This window comes from Procambarus clarkii, chromosome 35 (assembly GCF_040958095.1).
Source record: "Procambarus clarkii isolate CNS0578487 chromosome 35, FALCON_Pclarkii_2.0, whole genome shotgun sequence".
Taxonomy (NCBI): domain Eukaryota; kingdom Metazoa; phylum Arthropoda; class Malacostraca; order Decapoda; family Cambaridae; genus Procambarus; species Procambarus clarkii.
In genome coordinates this window covers 22,583,689-22,601,702 of record NC_091184.1, presented here as the reverse complement: position 1 = coordinate 22,601,702, position 18,014 = coordinate 22,583,689, and the positions used below count along the sequence as shown (strand labels likewise).

Genomic DNA, 18,014 nt, shown 5'->3' with positions numbered 1-18,014 from the left:
TAGATGAAGGTAGTATCGCCAGCAAATAGTATTGGTTTAAGGATGTTAGAGACATTTGGTAAATCATTGATGTATATAAGCAATAGGAGAGGTTCTAAGATGCTGCCCTGTGGCACTCCTACGGTTACAGTAGAGATGTGGGGGGGGGGGGTGTTATGTCATTAATGGCTACATATTGGTGTCTATCATTAAGATATGATAGAATATAGTTATCAGGAAGGTTTCAGATTCTGTAATGATTAAGTTTAAGTAAAAGGTAAGTATGGCTTACAGTATCAAAGCCTGACTGTCAATTATATTAACCTGAATCTGGCAGTTATATTATCCTAAGACTGGCAATTATAAAACTCATATATATATATATATATATATATATATATATATATATATATATATATATATATATATATATATATATATATATATAAATAGCATAAATATGTTAATTACATTATCTTGAATCTCTATCTAAATTAGAGAAAATATATTAATTCAGGAAAACTTGGCTTATTAGGCAAATCGGGCCTTGCATAGTAGGCTGAGAAGTGCGTTCTGGCTACTAGGTACAACATATATATATATATATATATATATATATATATATATATATATATATATATATATATATATATATATATATATATATATATATATATATACACAGTACTGTATATGAATCTGGCAATAATATTAGCCTGATTCTGATATTTATATTATCTTATATCTGGTATTTTACAAACCAAAACTTTGCATATATATGAGTGACTCCAGAATTTGTATTATAATGTGGAATATTTCATCGAAGGCTTAATTATTATTATTTAATTCATTTGTTTACAAATGCCTTAATCTGACAATTTATTAATATAAAAGGATGTCTGGTTTTAAATTAGTGATTTAAAAAATTTGATGTAAAGTCCTTAGTTTGAATATTGTTTAATTGATAGGTATATTTATGATCATTATTGGCCTGTATTATGAGGTGTAGGAGTAACCTATATGGTTTTGATTGGTCATTTAATTTCTTTTCTTAATGGATGTGAATGATGTGTAATTATTATTTATTTGGCCTCTATTATTAGTTCAGATTATTTATAGATAGAATAATGTGCAATAGATGGCTCTTAAAACCTGTTAATTATTATATTATTATTACTTGACAATTGTCTCAACATTCCAATTTACTGTCCTCTTACTATAAGTGTTGTTTTAATTAGCACATAAATGATCTTCACGTAATATGGTTTATTTACCCCCATGACAATGCTTCAGTATTTGTAAAGTTATAATTCCCGGTTATTAAGGTAATTAGAGAAATAACAAACCCTGAATATATGAACGTTAAAAGCATTTTGGTATGTGCAAAATATTCTTGTTTTGCAAGAACACTGGCTTACATCTTATGAATATCAAAACCACTTCAAATTTATTGATAGTTCTTTTTCCACTGCCAGTATTGACATGTCTATTGACTGGTCAGGTCCTGGAAGACCCTATGGTGCTGCTGCTATCCTGGGCATAACAATATGCAATGTAAAGTTGAGGTTGTCAATATTGTATCAGGGCTCACTCCTGCTATACTTGTGTCCTATAGTTATCTGGAGATGATTTCGTGAAATGATGATGAGATGAAATCATCTGGAGATGATTTCGGGGCTTATCGTCCCCCATGGCCCGGTCCTCGACCAGGCCTCCTTTTTGTTACACAATCACAAGGAAGCAGCCTGTAGCAGCTGTCTATCTCTCAGGTACATATTTACTGCTAGGTGAACAGACTCATCAGGATGAAAGAAACTCTGCCCATTTGTTTTCGTCTCCACCAAGGATTGAACCCGGAACCTCAGGACTACGAATCCGATGTGCTGTCCACTCAGATGTCAGAGCCCCTTTGCTCAGGGGCCTGAAAGGTGCTCAGCAGTATTTGATTATGTGTGTGTGTATATGCATGGTTTCCACAAGCAATATCAACTGTGCAGATGAGTATGGAAATGTATGATCAGGAATATATCAATTGACTAATTTGTATCATAATGCTGAACTCATGGGGTGGTAGGTGATTTTTAACACTAATTTTACCCGCTAAAATGTATACTTAAATTTGTTTAATGAATTTATGGATGCTGAAAATTTACATAATCCTGCTATTAATGATTTATTTACTATTACTATAGCTTTATGTCATGAGATAGGAATGGAAGGTCTCATATTGATAATTTTCTTATTGATGATATAACTGGTCACACCTTTAAGTATAAGGCTGTCAGTGATGACAACCTGTCCTGGTATCATCCTGCCATGGCCACCTCCAATATACCTCACTCACAAGTTGCTGCTGCCAAAGATAACATAAACCTCCCTAGAACACACCTAAACGTAGGAAGGCCACTCTTGCTGACCTGGATAAGTTTAAATGCCTGCTTAACGAATACTCAAATCACAAGTGATGCAATTGCTTGCAATATTATTCAGTGCAATTTGCATCAGAACAATCTCAAGGACTTTTTCACATCAGTCGTTTCAGTGCTAGATAGGGCAGGGGAAGAGAGTATTTATCTTATAACCAATTAAAGAAGTAGTATGCCTGGTTGGAACAATCATGTTAGGGGAAATTCAAAATAGATCTACCTTTTGGCATAACCTACAGAAAGATGCAGGGTGCTCCAGATCTTTTGGAAAACTCTATGGAAAGTTTCAGGGTGCTACAGACCATTTGGCATAACCTATGGAAAGATGCATGGTACTGCAGACATTTTGGTCTAACCCACAAAAAGATGCATGGTACTGCAGACGTTTTGGCATGACCTACGGAAAGAGGCAGCAGGCCTTTAACCTTTTGGCATAACCTACGTAAAGATGCAGGGGGTCCCAGACCTTTTGGCATAACCTACGGAAAGAGGCAGCAGGCCTTTAACCTTTTGGCATAACCTACGTAAAGATGCAGGGTTTCCCAGACCTTTTAGCCTAACCCACAAAAAGATGCAGGGTACCGCAGACCTTTTGGCATGACCTACGGAAAGAAGAAGGGGGGGGGGGGCAGACCTTCTGGCATAACCTACGTAAAGATGCAGGGGGCCCCAGAGATGGTTGGTGGCCCCAGCTCAGGTGTGGCACCAGGGCTCAATATCATCAAGAAAGTGGATTAAGAAAGAGAAAGATAATATTGTGAGATCAAAAGTTGTCGATAATCTTTCAAGGAAAAATTTTTATGATTTTTTAGGTGAAATTAGAAAAAAAGGTTCATGCAGAGGAGTAACAAAAGTTATAGATGATGTCTCTGGGGCCCAATAATATATGAAATGGTTTAAAAGAAAAATCTTTAACATTGTAGAACACTGCGAGGTGCACATCAGATGAGACTGAAACTGACCTAATTACAGCTGTATGTGAAACCTGTATGGCCCCTGCCCCCCCCTAATATTAAACACATGCACACAGTAACCCCCTGTAGCACACAGTAACCCCCTGTAATGGCCCTAATATTAAACACTTGTACACTGTAACCCCTGTAATGGCCCTAATGTTAAACACATGCACACTTTAACCTCTGTAATGGCCATAATGTTAAACACCTGCACACTGTAACCCATGTATTGGTTGAGAAAACATAGAAAGCTCAACAATAGGAATTATGATATTTTACATAATTGTGATATAATACAGTAATATATTATGATATATTACTGTACTTTATTTATTATTTTTGTATACAATGGTTCTTACATTCTTGTACAGCCAATAGCACGCATAGCGTTATGGGTGAATGTCTGTGTGTCTTACAGGCACACTCTCCCATGGTACATCACCACCATGTGTCTTACAGGCACACTCTCCCATGGTACATCACCACCATGTGTCTTACAGGCACACTCTCCCATGGTACATCACCACCATGTGTCTTACAGGCACACTCTCCCATGGTACATCACCACCATGTGTCTTACAGGCACACTCTCCCATGGTACATCACCACCATGTCTCTTACAGGCACACTCTCCCATGGTACATCACCACCATGTATCTTACAGGCACACTCTCCCATGGTACATCACCACCATGTGTCTTACAGGTGCACTCTCCCATGGTACATCACCACCATGTGTCTTACAGGCACACTCTCCCATGGTACATCCCCACCATGTATCTTACAGGCACTCTCCCATGGTACATCACCACCATGTGTCTTACAGGCACACTCTCCCATGGTACATCACCACCATGTGTCTTACAGGCACACTCTCCCATGGTACATCACCACCATGTGTCTTACAGGCACACTCTCCCATGGTACATCACCACCATGTGTCTTACAGGCACACTCTCCCATGGTACATCACCACCATGTATCTTACAGGCACACTCTCCCATGGTACATCACCACCATGTGTCTTACAGGTACACTCTCCCATGGTACATCACCACCATGTGTCTTACAGGCACACTCTCCCATGGTACATCCCCACCATGTATCTTACAGGCACTCTCCCATGGTACATCACCACCATGTGTCTTACAGGCACACTCTCCCATGGTACATCACCACCATGTGTCTTACAGGCACACTCTCCCATGGTACATCACCACCATGTGTCTTACAGGCACACTCACCCATGGTACATCACCACCATGTGTCTTACAGGCACACTCTCCCATGGTACATCACCACCATGTGTCTTACAGGCACACTCTCCCATGGTACATCACCACCATGTGTCTTACAGGCACACTCTCCCATGGTACATCACCACCATGTGTCTTACAGGCACACTCTCCCATGGTACATCACCACCATGTGTCTTACAGGCACACTCTCCCATGGTACATCACCACCATGTGTCTTACAGGCTCTCTCTCCCATGGTACATCACCACCATGTGTCTTACAGGCACACTCTCCCATGGTACATCACCACAATGTGTCTTACAGGCACACTCTCCCATGGTACATCACCACCAGGTGTCTTACAGGCACACTTTCCCATGGTACATCACCACCATGTGTCTTACAGGCACACTCTCCCATGATACATCACCACCATGTGTCTTACAGGCACACTCTCCCATGGGTCATCACCACCATGTGTCTTACAGGCACACTCTCCCATGATACATCACCACCATGTGTCTTACAGGCACACTCTCCCATGGTACATCACCACCATGTATCTTACAGGCCCACTCTCCCATGGTACATCACTACCATGTGTCTTACAGGCACACTCTCCCAGGGTACATCACCACCATGTGTCTTACTGGTGAGCACATCTAGGTAAGCACATCCAGGTGAGCACGTCTAGGTGAGCACATAAACTATGCCTATAAACTTACTGTTTATAGGCATAGATGATCACCTAGATGTGCTCACCTAGACGTGATCACATATCATACCACGGTTGTGTGTAGTGATTATTTAGTGTCAGAGTGGTTGACAAATGGAATGCATTAGGAAGTAATTTGGTGGAGGCAAACTCCATACACAGTTTCAAGTGTAGATATGATAGAGCCCAATAGGCTCAGGCACCTGTACACTACCGCAAGCACAAATAGGTGAGTACCTTCATGTGCTCATTTAGTTGTTCTCACTCTAATTATCAGTCTTTCATCTTGTTTTTTACTTAAGTATTAATGATACCTTAAGCTGATTTTGAAATGTTCATGTTTGTTTTAGTAATGATCGCAAGGTAGGAACCCCAGTTGAAAGATTAGAGAAGACAGGTATACATCAGTATATATGACGAATACATTAGGTTAAGATTTTTCTTTTATTTAGCATACACGAATGCATATGCACATGTTGTGAGTTTTGCAACATATGTGAATGGCGTTTTGTGAGTGTTGCAACACAGAAATGAGGAGTTGTGAGTGTTGCAACACAGAAATGAGGAGTTGTGAGTGTTGCAACACAGAAATGAGGAGTTGTGAGTGTTGCAACACAGAAATGGGGAATTGTGAGTGTTGTAACACAGAAATGAGGAGTTGTGAGAGTTGTAACACAGAAAAACATTTTGGAACACTCACTGATATTATGGAAATTATGTGGTTGCAATAAGGTATTCCTGACTGGTGAAAACTCACAACACGTTATTCCTGTGTTGTAACGTTGCACATATACCTATAACACCTATAACATGTTATTAGTATGTTGCAGTACTCACAACACATTGTTCTGCATTATGACAATCGCAATCTTCCTGCTTAATGAAGAACTCAACACTCATATGTTCATTCACTTCATCATACATCATCAGTTGACAGTTGAGGCCTGAGAAGCAAAAATCCACGAGGAAAAACTATAAGGAAAATATGTAAGGTAAGGCAAGGTAATTATGAGGTGAAAGTGCTAGGCCAGTATGCTTATATATCACTTGGAAGGGTCATTAAGATGAGCTGGGATGTGAGGACGGAGTGAAGGAACGCTGCGCAACCACTTCCACTTTCTGACCAGGGGGAGAAAGATACTGGCAGTATGGGGCGTTAAAGTTTATTGAAGATTAAATTCTGCAGAACATGTAAATATATAAAGTTCAAATATATAAAGTAAGTAATTATATAAAGTTTATATTAAACACGGTTTATATTATAGACTTATAACAAAGTTGATATTATATTAAACTTAATATTGAACATGTAAATATATAAAGTTTCAAATATATAAATTAAGTAAATATATAACGTTTATATTAAAATATATAAAGTAAATATATAAAGTAAGAATTAACAGTAACAATTCAAAGTCCGAGGACTAGATTTAACTTAAAAGGTACACCCGTAGTAAGTATGAGACCTTAGCCTATAGTGACATGGAAACTAATTCTGCAGAAACCTAAAGGTTAACTGGTACTAGAATTAAGGCCGAGTGCAAATGTGTAGTAATTATATAACACTAGGATATAACAGGCAGGACACAAAGAATAACTAATAAGTGAGAGACCACATAACACGTAATGTACCCGGCCAAGAGGCCGTAAAAGACCTAATGGATAAGGAGAAGGGGGTGTGACTACAAGTAGGGCTTACTAGCACCTAGACTGGGCAAAGTATTAGCTGCGGACAGCGGGACACTTGGGGACCGGCGCTGCACCCCCACCGCAGGCCAGCGGCCGCCCCCCCCCCCCCCCCCCCCCCGAAGGGCGAGTGCCAGCTGGCCGCGTGAGGCACTCAAAGTGGCAGAGCAACAACGTCCCGTCTGACGTAGGATGTGAGCACTACTCTTCCGCCTGCCGTCTGCCATTATTTCTGATGTGGCGAGCCCGTCCCGAGACAGCTGGGTGCGGAGCGTAGTCATCTGAAGTCAAGCCTAGCGCCGAGAGGGCAGCGCGTAGGATCCTGGAGAAATCTCGCCTGGTGACAGGAGCGCTTGTAGGATCTGTGCTTGTAGGATCCGAAGAGTGTTGATTCCTGACCATGTAAGCGATACCTGGTCCAGTCGGAGCGTGCGTCGATTTTTTGTCGCGTAGCTCACCTCCCCCGGGCTGAAAGATATAAGGCAGTAAGGGTGGGCAGAAGCGGCGTGCAGTGTTATCGTGACAGGCAAGAGCACAGACGAGAGGGAAACCCTAGCTGAATCAATACGGAGACGAAAAACGGGGGGAGGGAGCCCGGCAGCAGGAATTAAGAGAATCCTTAATTAACAATCCTGGATGAATAAAGAGCTTTCCGAATAATTATACTGTAGCAAAGAAGGGGGCTAACAATTCTAAGAATCTTCCAGCAAACGGAAGGGGGAAGTACCTTTGCTAAGAGCAAAGGTGGGAGAAAACCAGTAGGAGAACAGCAAGGAAGCACAAAGCAACTATAACAGGGTAATACGAAACACTATAAATCTTGAATGTAAACAATACATATACCAAGAACGGGTATAACAACTAAGCAACATATACATAAACAATAAAATGGAATAAGAACCAATTCTTAAAGCCAAATCTATAACATGCTTGTGTCCTAAGCGGATGTAGAATGTGAGCGGGGAACATTACCCTTGGTCTCTATCCCATCTCTGCCTCCAGACGGGTGATTGGGCTGGATAGAAGCCAAGGAGTCTGCCTTAAGCGGCCGCTGAGTGTAGTCTTGTGTTGTCAATGAGCGTCTGCGAGCCGCAGCTAGTACGCCGTGAACTTTGGCTACATCTTTAGAACAGGAGCAAAGTGAAATCGACGGCAGGGAGCTGCCATTCAGTAACTGTAATAAGGATAATAATAAGAATACAATGTCGCAAATAATCGTACAATGAAGAATACAATGTAATATCGTAAATAACCGATGACGGCAAGAGCCGCAGAATGGAAGAAATTAAGAAAGCAACGCCAAACCATAACTGTCGTCAACTTCAGAGAGGTGGTGGCACTGCTCTTTACTACCACCAAGAACTAACATGCTTAAAAGAAATTAGAACTAGAGACTGCTATGGGGAGTATATCTTCGCCAGCTTCAGAGTCAAGGGTGCCGAGTCTATCCTGTCTGTGGGTGCAGTTTATAGAATTCCTAACACTGATGTGTCCGAATTCAACTCAAACCTTAGAAATCTAATACTTGATAACAGACTGAACAAAAACCACCTAATTATCGCAGGGGACTTTAATATTGACCTCTGCGAGCCAGAACACCCTACTGCTGTTAGCTTCCTCAACTGTATGAATTCCTGCTTCCTCATACCCTTAATCACTAGACCTACTAGAATCACTGATAGCACTGCCACGACTCTTGATCACATCTGGACAAATATAACCTCTCCGCTTACTTCAGGTATAATCACCGATAGCACTACAGACCATTACCCCACATTTCTCTTAACTAACATTAGCAAACCACCTCTTGAGTCAAGAGAGATACGTTTTAGACTACACAATGAAACTGCTATAGACAATTTTATAACTGCTACTGATAATGTCAACTGGGAGTCCGAGTTAGGTAACATAGAGGACATCAACCTAGCAGTTCAATCTTTTCTTCAAATAACTCTTAGCCTTTATAATACCCACTGTCCTATGCTTACAAAACAAGTCACAACCAAAAGGCTTAACAATCCCTGGCTTACAAAGGGAATACTTAAATCTATTAATAAAAAACATGACCTTGAGAAAAAGTATAGGTTAGGGATTGTCTCCAAAGAATTCTCAAAGAATTACTCGTTATTGCTATCTAAGATAATTAGACGAGCCAAAACTAAATACTACGAAGATAAATTTACCCAAATAAAGAGCAACATTAAACAAACATGGAGAACAATTTCACAAATATTGGGATCAAAGAAGTCTTTAAATAACAAACCGACTCTCCTGTCTAATAACGATGGTCAGCTTTCAGCCTCTGATTCTGCTATTGAGTTCAATAGGTTCTTCTCTTCCATTGGTTCATCCCTTGCTAATGATATTCCATCTTCCAGTACTGACATTAAGGACTATCTTACAGGGAACTATCCCCAGTCTCTGTACCTAAAGCCTATTAATTCCATTGGCGTCAATGAGATAATCCTTTCCCTTAAAACCAAGTCTGGTGCCCTTGAGGAGATACCAACTTTAATCTACAAAAAAGCCTCCAGATCTTTAGCCCCTGCTATTGCTTTGCTCTTCAACAAGTCACTTGAACTCCAAACCTTTCCAGATATTCTAAAAAAAGCGAGAGTAACGCCTGTCCACAAATGTGGTGATCTCACAGATGTTAACAACTACAGACCTATATCAATCCTGCCAAACTTGTCAAAAATTTTTGAAAAACTAATCTATAAGCAGCTTTACTCATATCTAGCCAAACTCAATATACTTAGCCCTTGCCAATATGGCTTCAGGCCCAAAAAAAGCACTAACGATGCACTTATTAGTATGCTTAACTCGATTCATACAGCTCTTGATAAAAATGAGTTCCCTGTTGGGTTATTTGTGGACCTGCGTAAAGCTTTCGATACTGTCAACCACCAAAACCTTCTTCTTAAATTACATCATTATGGTGTCAGAGGACACTCCCTACAATACCTCAAATCCTACCTTACTGACAGGCTCCAATGTGTTTCTGTGAATAATACAATTTCGCCCACCCTACCCATCAACATTGGTGTTCCCCAGGGCAGCATACTTGGCCCTCTCCTCTTTCTCATCTACATTAATGACCTTTCAAATGCCTCCCAACACCTCAAACAAATCCTATTTGCTGACGACACAACCTTCATTTACTCCAGTCCTGATCCCCTTGCTCTAAATGCCACAGTAAATACTGAGCTAAATAAAGTCCATCTGTGGCTAACTGCCAACAAACACACCCTTAACATTGACAAAACTTTCTATATTCTGTTTGGCAATAAATCCTCTAATCAAATAAATCTCGAAATAAACAATACCCAAATTTGTAACAAATTAGATGGCAAATTCCTTGGCATTCTCATTGACCACAAGCTGAATTTCCAGGGACACATTCTAAACATATAAAAAAAAGTTTCAAAAACTGTGGGCATTCTTTCTAAGATCAGATATTATGTACCACGCCCTGCCCTGGTGACTCTCTATTACTCCCTTATCTATCCATATCTCAACTATGGTATTTGTGCTTGGGGCTCTACTACCCAAAATCACTTACGTCCTCTAATTACTCAACACAAAGCTGCTATTAGGACAATATCCAATTCTGGCCCCAGACATCACTCGGTACCCCTATTCAAATCCCTGAATATGTTAGACATTAAGTCACTGCACATTCTCTCATGTGTACTATACATATACAAAACGCTAAATTGTAATGCCAATCCTGACCTCAAAAGCTTCATTGAAGGTTGTAACAGAACCCATGAGCACCACACCAGGAATAAATACAGTTTTGATATTCCTAGAGTACGACTTAATCAAACCAGAAATGCTCTACAAATCAAGGGGCCCAGGATGTGGAATGACCTTCCCAACCATGTTAAAGACAGTATATACCTCTCTCAACCAGTTTAAGTTAAAAACGAAGCTATACCTAATCAATTCCCTGTAACCTACCTTACCTCTCTATTGTCAACCCATGTATGTTTTTTTTTTTGTTTTGTTTTACAAATCAACGCTGTTTTAATGTAATTTTCTGTAATAATTTGTAATTGTATTTGTGCTGTTTTTTCAACAATGTTCCCCCCTCTTTTACCTCTATTTTTATTTGTACTCAACGCATTTTTTTCTTTTTACCCATTAGTTTTAAGCTTTAGTCAGTAGTGTTTTTTCCTGCCCGAAACGCTTTGCGTAATAGTGGCTTTAGGCATTGTATGTACTAGCTCTTATCTATAAAGCCAACAAACTTTGTAAAATCTCTTTATGTATGTACCTTTGCCTAAATAAAAATTATTATTATTATTATTATTATTATAATAACAATTTATATTTTAATAAAATAATACTGGAATGACAGTAACGATACGGAATAATATTAATACTACCATATAGCCCAACAAATAAAGGGAAGAAAATAGTATTAACGTAGGCCCAAGGCGGCTGCATCCCGGCACCGCTGCGTGCGTTGTAATGGTGATCAGAGGAATTTCCGGCTCGCGTTCTCTTCCTCGCCGCAGTAGGGTGTGGAGGGGGGGGGGGGGTTCCGGCTTGTCGTGGCTGCGAATAAAGGGAACAGAAGAAGCCGGCGTTGAGCGCCAAGCGGGCAGAGTGCAGTGGAAGGAATAGCGGTTGGAGGTAAGGGCCCCTAACCTAATGATAGATGAGGTAAAATTAAATAGAATACTATTACGTAGTAGGAAACAACAATGGCGAAGGAACAAGAAGAGTAAAATAGCCCAGAAGGCCGGATGGCCAAAGAACGTTAGCGACCGTATGGCCAACAGCATGCTGGCTGCTGCTGGCCAACAACAAGCTGGCCAACGTCATGCTAACTGACTGGCTTGAGCTTGCCGAAAGGAAGGCCGAATGGCCAGTTTTTGCATGACACTGTGCGCGAGGCCATGCTAAACTTCTCGGTAGCATCCAAATGTAACTTAATGTACTGTCGATACGATGAAGAATGGGTGGTCAAATATAATGCACAATATTTAGAATACATAATGAGGGAAACGAGTGTAATAGGACGAAATAACCGGAGGAAAAAAAAAAAATGTGGGGGGGGGGGCCCGACCCGAATGCACTGCAACTAGCGTACCCTAGCTGAAAATAACTTAAAGGCACAGAGGCAAAGCAATAGATTAACACAAATCCTAATTGATAGTCCCTTAATATAACAAATTGAACGTGAAACTTAAACAAAGAGTAAATTGCGGGAGAAAAATTTGCCGTAATAAATACAAATCAAATTGCGAGTCCAACAATAACAAATTTAACAGATACGCAGACGTAGGAGGAACCAAGGGGACGTTTCCCACAGGCGAGCCCGCACGGCTGGGGGGGGGGGGCGGAAATGACAGAGGGCCGAAGAGAAGATAACGTCGCCGAGGCGCGCTGGACGGCACACAACCCGGTCTGAGAAAGGACATAGGCCCAAAAGCGAGAGGCGATAACGTAGAATGGGATGGAAGAATGCGGAAGTAAGCGGGGGAGACCGAGTAAACAGGGAACCAGGGGGGGGGGGGGGGGGCAACCGATAAGCCGCGGCTCGCGCACCGCTAGCCATACCTAAACATACCTAGACAGGAAGGGGAGAAGCATAAAGGTAACCCAGCAAAAGACTAGTAATTAGTAATTAGTAACTCTGCAAATAGCACATCCTGGCTGACTTTACTTAATAATTTACTTAGTAACTCTGCAAATAGCACATCCTGGCTGACTTTACTTAATAATTTACTTAGTAACTCTGCAACTAGCACTGCCTGTCTGACTTTACTTAATAAATTACTTGGTAACTCTGCAAATAGCACATCCTGGCTGTCTTTACTTAATGACGTAAGGCAGGGTAAAAGTGGGCAAGCATACTGAACACAGCAACGCAAAATTAAACATGCGACATGAGCAACGCATCAACTGTCGGAGTAAATTAAGGAGGCTGTTTGGGAAAGAGAGTCCGAGGTAACCTGAAACAGGAGGCATGTTAGCGCTGAGATGTAGAACATAATTATGAATAGGGCAAGGCATGGCACGTGGTATCTGCAAGTACAAAATAAGGGCATACAATCGGCGTGGATATATAGCCATTTTACATTAAGAGAACGGAGGAGATTCATAACATAAATATAACCAAATAAGCGACGTGAATAAACTGCAAGAGCCAAGCGAAAGTACTGTAACTACTGAGGAAACTAGGCAAAATGCAGGGCCAGGGAACGTAAAGCAAATTAAGGGCCCGCAAATACTGCAAATAGCACCTCCTGGCTGACTTTACTTAATAAATTACTTATAACTCTGCAAATAGGACATCCTGGCTGACTTTACTTAATGACGTAAGACAAGGAAAAGTGAACAAGCATACTGTAACACAGCGAACGCGAAGATTTGAACGTGCGACATGCACAAGGCTACGAATGCCTGAGTAAAAAGTTAGCATGGTGGCAAAGTGAATCCGAGGTGATCTGAAAGCAGAGGCATGTCAGTGCTGAAATGTAGAACATAAATATGAATAAGGGCAAGGCATGTCGCGAGATGTCTGCTAGTACAAAATAAGAAACCTTCCATATTTTCTCACACCAAGTGTGAGAAAGTCTTAATTTACAGTGTCTTAGGAAGGCAAAGAATGGGAATCATTAAATATACGACGTTCCCGACGACGCTTCGACGCCGCCATCTGCTGGAGGATACCGTGCCCCAGGCAACATGGGGGCCACCCCCCTGTCCAGGGCACGGCCCCTGGAACTGGATGCCGAGGACTTAACTGACATAACGAAGTCATCCTGGATTGCCGGCGGCAACGCCGAACCCAGGGCCTGTGGTGCGTACCGTTAGACGTAAACCTGCCGTCGTCGTCGAGCTGATCTCGGGTCCTTGCTCCAACGCCGGCGTCTCCCTCCGACGAAGAACAACAGACGACACAGGCGGACGGGCAGGCAGACGAACGCTGAACTTACGACGTAGGAGGAATCCCTGCTACAACGGACGGGCAGGGCGCTTAAGACAAACACACCAGGCTACACCGGCCAGGCGGGAGCGCCTGGGAACCAACCTGCCGGCAACACCGGGCAGACGGAGGACATGGAGTAACGGTCCTGGCTACCCCCCAGGCAAGCAGGGCACGTGCCTGAGGGCCTGGACGGCGGAAAGCTTGAAATAACACACCGGGCAACACCGGCCAGACGTACATCTGGGGACTACATGCCGGACTTACACCAGCCGACGGACGTCTGGGGACATCTTGATCGGCGCCACTCTGGGGAAGACGTACCTGGGGACTCCGGGACACCGAAGGGCCTGGGGCTAACACCCCGGGCAACACGGCCGGGCGAGACGTCCGAGGGCGACGTGCCTAGCAGAGAGCACACCACACACGGCAAGGACCCCGTGGCCTACCAACCACGCGCTGCCACACGGCATGCTCAGGGCCTAGACGAAAAGGGGAGGGGGGGGGCCGCACACAGGCGCGGCCGTACGGGCGCAAGGCAGCCCGAGCCCCGACGTGGGAAGCCGTGGCGCAAAGCCACGTGGATTAGCACCCAAAAGGGAACAGGAAGGGCGGGACACAGCCCAACCGTGCGCGCCACGGAACGCCGTGCCACGTGGCAGCACGACCAGGCGTGTGCCCCGTAGCAGGCCCGGGCGCAGGGCCAGACCTGGTTTACGAGTCGTCGCCAAGGGCGACGCTTGTCCGCTCAGGGAGACCCGACCCCTGGGGACATCCCAGGGAAGCCGGGAGACCGGCAACAGGGAACACCCGAGGGAAAAACAGGAAAGACGCAGAAGCACGCCCTGCCGGCCAGGCACGTGACGACCCGGCAAGGCATGCATGGGCCCCAAGGCGGGGCCCGCCATAGGGCCGCCCACGCCTGGCCACGTGTCGCCGCCGCCGAGAACATGCGCCCCGGGCGTAGGACCGAACCTGGCCACAATCCGTCGCCGACGGCGACACATGTCCTCGGACAAGGCGAAACCTGGCCCCCTGGGACACCCAGGGAACCCGGCGGGCCGGCGACAGGGAGCCCCGAAGGAAAGGCAGGAAGGACGCCGAGGCACGCCCAGACGACCAGACATGGGTCGATGGCGGCGAGGGAAGGGCCCCAAGGCAGAGCACAAGGGCGTAGGGCCCACCACGCCTGGCCACATGGCGACGCCGGCAAGGGCACGCCTGGCCGCCGACGGGGGCCCCGGGCAGGGTGCGCTGCGCTGCGGGGCCCCTTGAACACGGACGGGCACGGCTGGACGGGGCCCCACATGAGAGGAGACCGAACGCAGGCCACTAGGGACGCGGCCCGGGGCACGCCGACCCTAAGCCAGCCACGCGACCAGCACGGCACGGGGGCGCCCGGCACAGGCCCAAGGAGGGCGCCCCAGCTCTCCGGGAACTAACAGCAGAGAGCCCAAAGGACTAACTAAGGCGGCACACACGTACCGCGAGGGGATGGCGCTTGGCACACGCCGCACTGGGGAGGACCTGACTAGAATTGAACAGAAAACCTCACCTTGGGTTTAAAAGTGTAGGGCAGGAGGCCCCTGCCGGAACAGTTTGGGGTGTCGAGGGCCCCAGGATGTCCGTGAGAGAGAGGTCAGGTACCGAGGCAGCTGGAGTGTTGTCCATCTCGTGCGAAGTCGGGCGGCCGGGGAGTGGTAGGTGTTAATTCTTACTTTATATATTTGAATATAAACTTTATATATTTACTTACTTTTTATATTTGAAACTTTATATATTTTCATGTTCAATATTAAGTTAATATAATATAAACTTTGTTTATATGTCTATAATAAACCGTGTTTAATATAAACTTTATATATTTACTTACTTATATATTTGAAACTTTATATATTTACATGTTCAATATTAAGTTAATATAATATAAACTTTGTTTATATGTCTATAATATAAACCGTGTTTAATATAAACTTTATATATTTACTTACTTTATATAGTTGAAACTTTATATATTTACATGTTCTGCAGAATTTAATCTTCAATAAATTTAAAGCCCCATACTGCCAGTATCTTTCTCCCCCTGATCAGAAAATGGTCACTGCTTGATCGCAAGCGGGGATGTTTCTGATCGAGGAGAAAGAAACAATTGCGCAGCGCGTCCCGCGGCGTTGCGCGGGCAGTCTGGGGCTGTATAAATACGGGAAAACAGAGGGGCTCTGCCTCACTCCTTTTGTGGGAAGAGATGGTTTGGTTGTGGTTCTCTTCCCACAACCAAACCATCGCCAGAGAAATCCAAGTAAACAACACAGAAATCATCGATAGATACAGCGATAGCAGGCGGCTTGACGTTTGCGAGGCACTACACATCAAGAAGTCAACACCAGCAATCAACAGCCAATTATTGCACAACTATATTCTACCCACCTCAAGACTCCGCTCCAATATAGAAGCATCAAGAAATATGGACCAATAGGCTTTCTACAAACACTTCTATTCAATATCCATTGTTTCGTGTTCTGTCTTGTGTTGATGAAATTAATACCCTATTAATACCCTCTTGTTCTGTCTTGTGTTGATGAAATAAATACCCTATTAATGCCACATCTTGTTCTGTCTTGTGTTAATGCCACATCACCCCTTCCACCTCACTCAAATGAAGATATAAAATCGGAGATGCGTAAGTTCTATTCAGTTGTGTATTTGTGAACTAAAGTCTTTGAAAATGTAATAAGTTTTACGAAACCCGCTCGTGTCGCGTCAGACTAGAAATAAAAATGAATTTTGGAGAATTGATTTTTGATTTACCTCCAACAGTGAAAAGAAATGTACGAAAGATTGAGAAAATTCGTGTTAGAATTATTAATCTTACTTTTTCGGTCATATTTAATAATATATATATATATATATATATATATATATATATATATATATATATATATATATATATATATATATATATATATATATATATATATATATATATATACATATATATATATAATATATATATGTCGTACCTAGTGGCCAGAACGCACTTTTCAGCCTACTATGCAAGGCCCAATTTGCCTAATAAGCCAAGTTTTCATGAATTAATTGTTTTTCGACTACCTAACCTAACCTAACTTTTTCAGCTACCTAACCTAACCTAACTTATAAAGATAGGTTAGGTTAGGTTAGGTAGGGTTGGTTAGGTTCGGTCACATATCTATGTTAATTTTAACTCCAATAAAAAAAATTGGCCTGATACATAATGAAATGGGTAGCTTTATCATTTCATGAGAAAAAAATTAGAGAAATAAATATTCATTCAGGAAAACTTGGCTTATTAGGAAAATCGGGCCTTGCATAATAGGCCGAGAAGTGCATTCTGGCTACTAGGTACGACATATATATATATATATATATATATATATATATATATATATATATATATATATATATATATATATATATATATATCTATATCACCATAATATATCACCTCACCCAAAATGCGGGTATAAAATAAAAGCTGTTTAAATCGTAGCATAATAAGAACTCTGTTTAGTGTTTGCAGGTTATAGTTGTGTGTGTGTAAACTAAAAGTCTTTGAAAATGTAATAAGTTATTACGAAACGCGTTTAAGTATCGCGTCAGACTAGAAATAAGAATGAATTTTGGAGAACTGATTTTTCAAATACCATCAACAGTGAAAAGAAACATAACAAATATTGAGAAAATTCGTGTTAGAATTATTAATCTTACTTTTTCGGTCATATTTAATAATATATGTTTACAGGAAAGACTGCTACCAAAATATATATATATATATATATATATATATATATATATATATATATATATATATATATATATATATATATATATATATATATATATATATATATATATATATATATTTATATATATATATATATGTCGTACCTATTAGCCAGAATGTACTTCTCAGCCTACTATGCAAGGCCCGATTTGCCTAATAAGCCAAGTTTTCATGAATTAATTGCTTTTCGACTACCTAACCTACCTAACCTAACCTAACCTAACCTAACCTAACCTAACTTTTTTGGC

The 18,014-nt window shown here is 42.2% G+C and overlaps 2 long non-coding RNA genes across 2 annotated transcripts in view; one reads left to right on the top strand and one right to left on the bottom strand.

Annotated features, from left to right (window-relative positions):
- The window catches only part of LOC138371269 (uncharacterized), a 474,806-nt gene that overhangs the window by 421,921 nt on the left and 34,871 nt on the right, over positions 1–18,014 (top strand). The gene's annotated exons all lie outside the window — the stretch shown is intronic.
- Positions 6,462–8,658, bottom strand: LOC138371268 (uncharacterized). Its single transcript, XR_011230376.1, has 2 exons — positions 7,973–8,658; positions 6,462–7,468 (listed from the first exon to the last, which is right to left on the bottom strand). It is a non-coding gene; the product is annotated as an uncharacterized lncRNA (long non-coding RNA).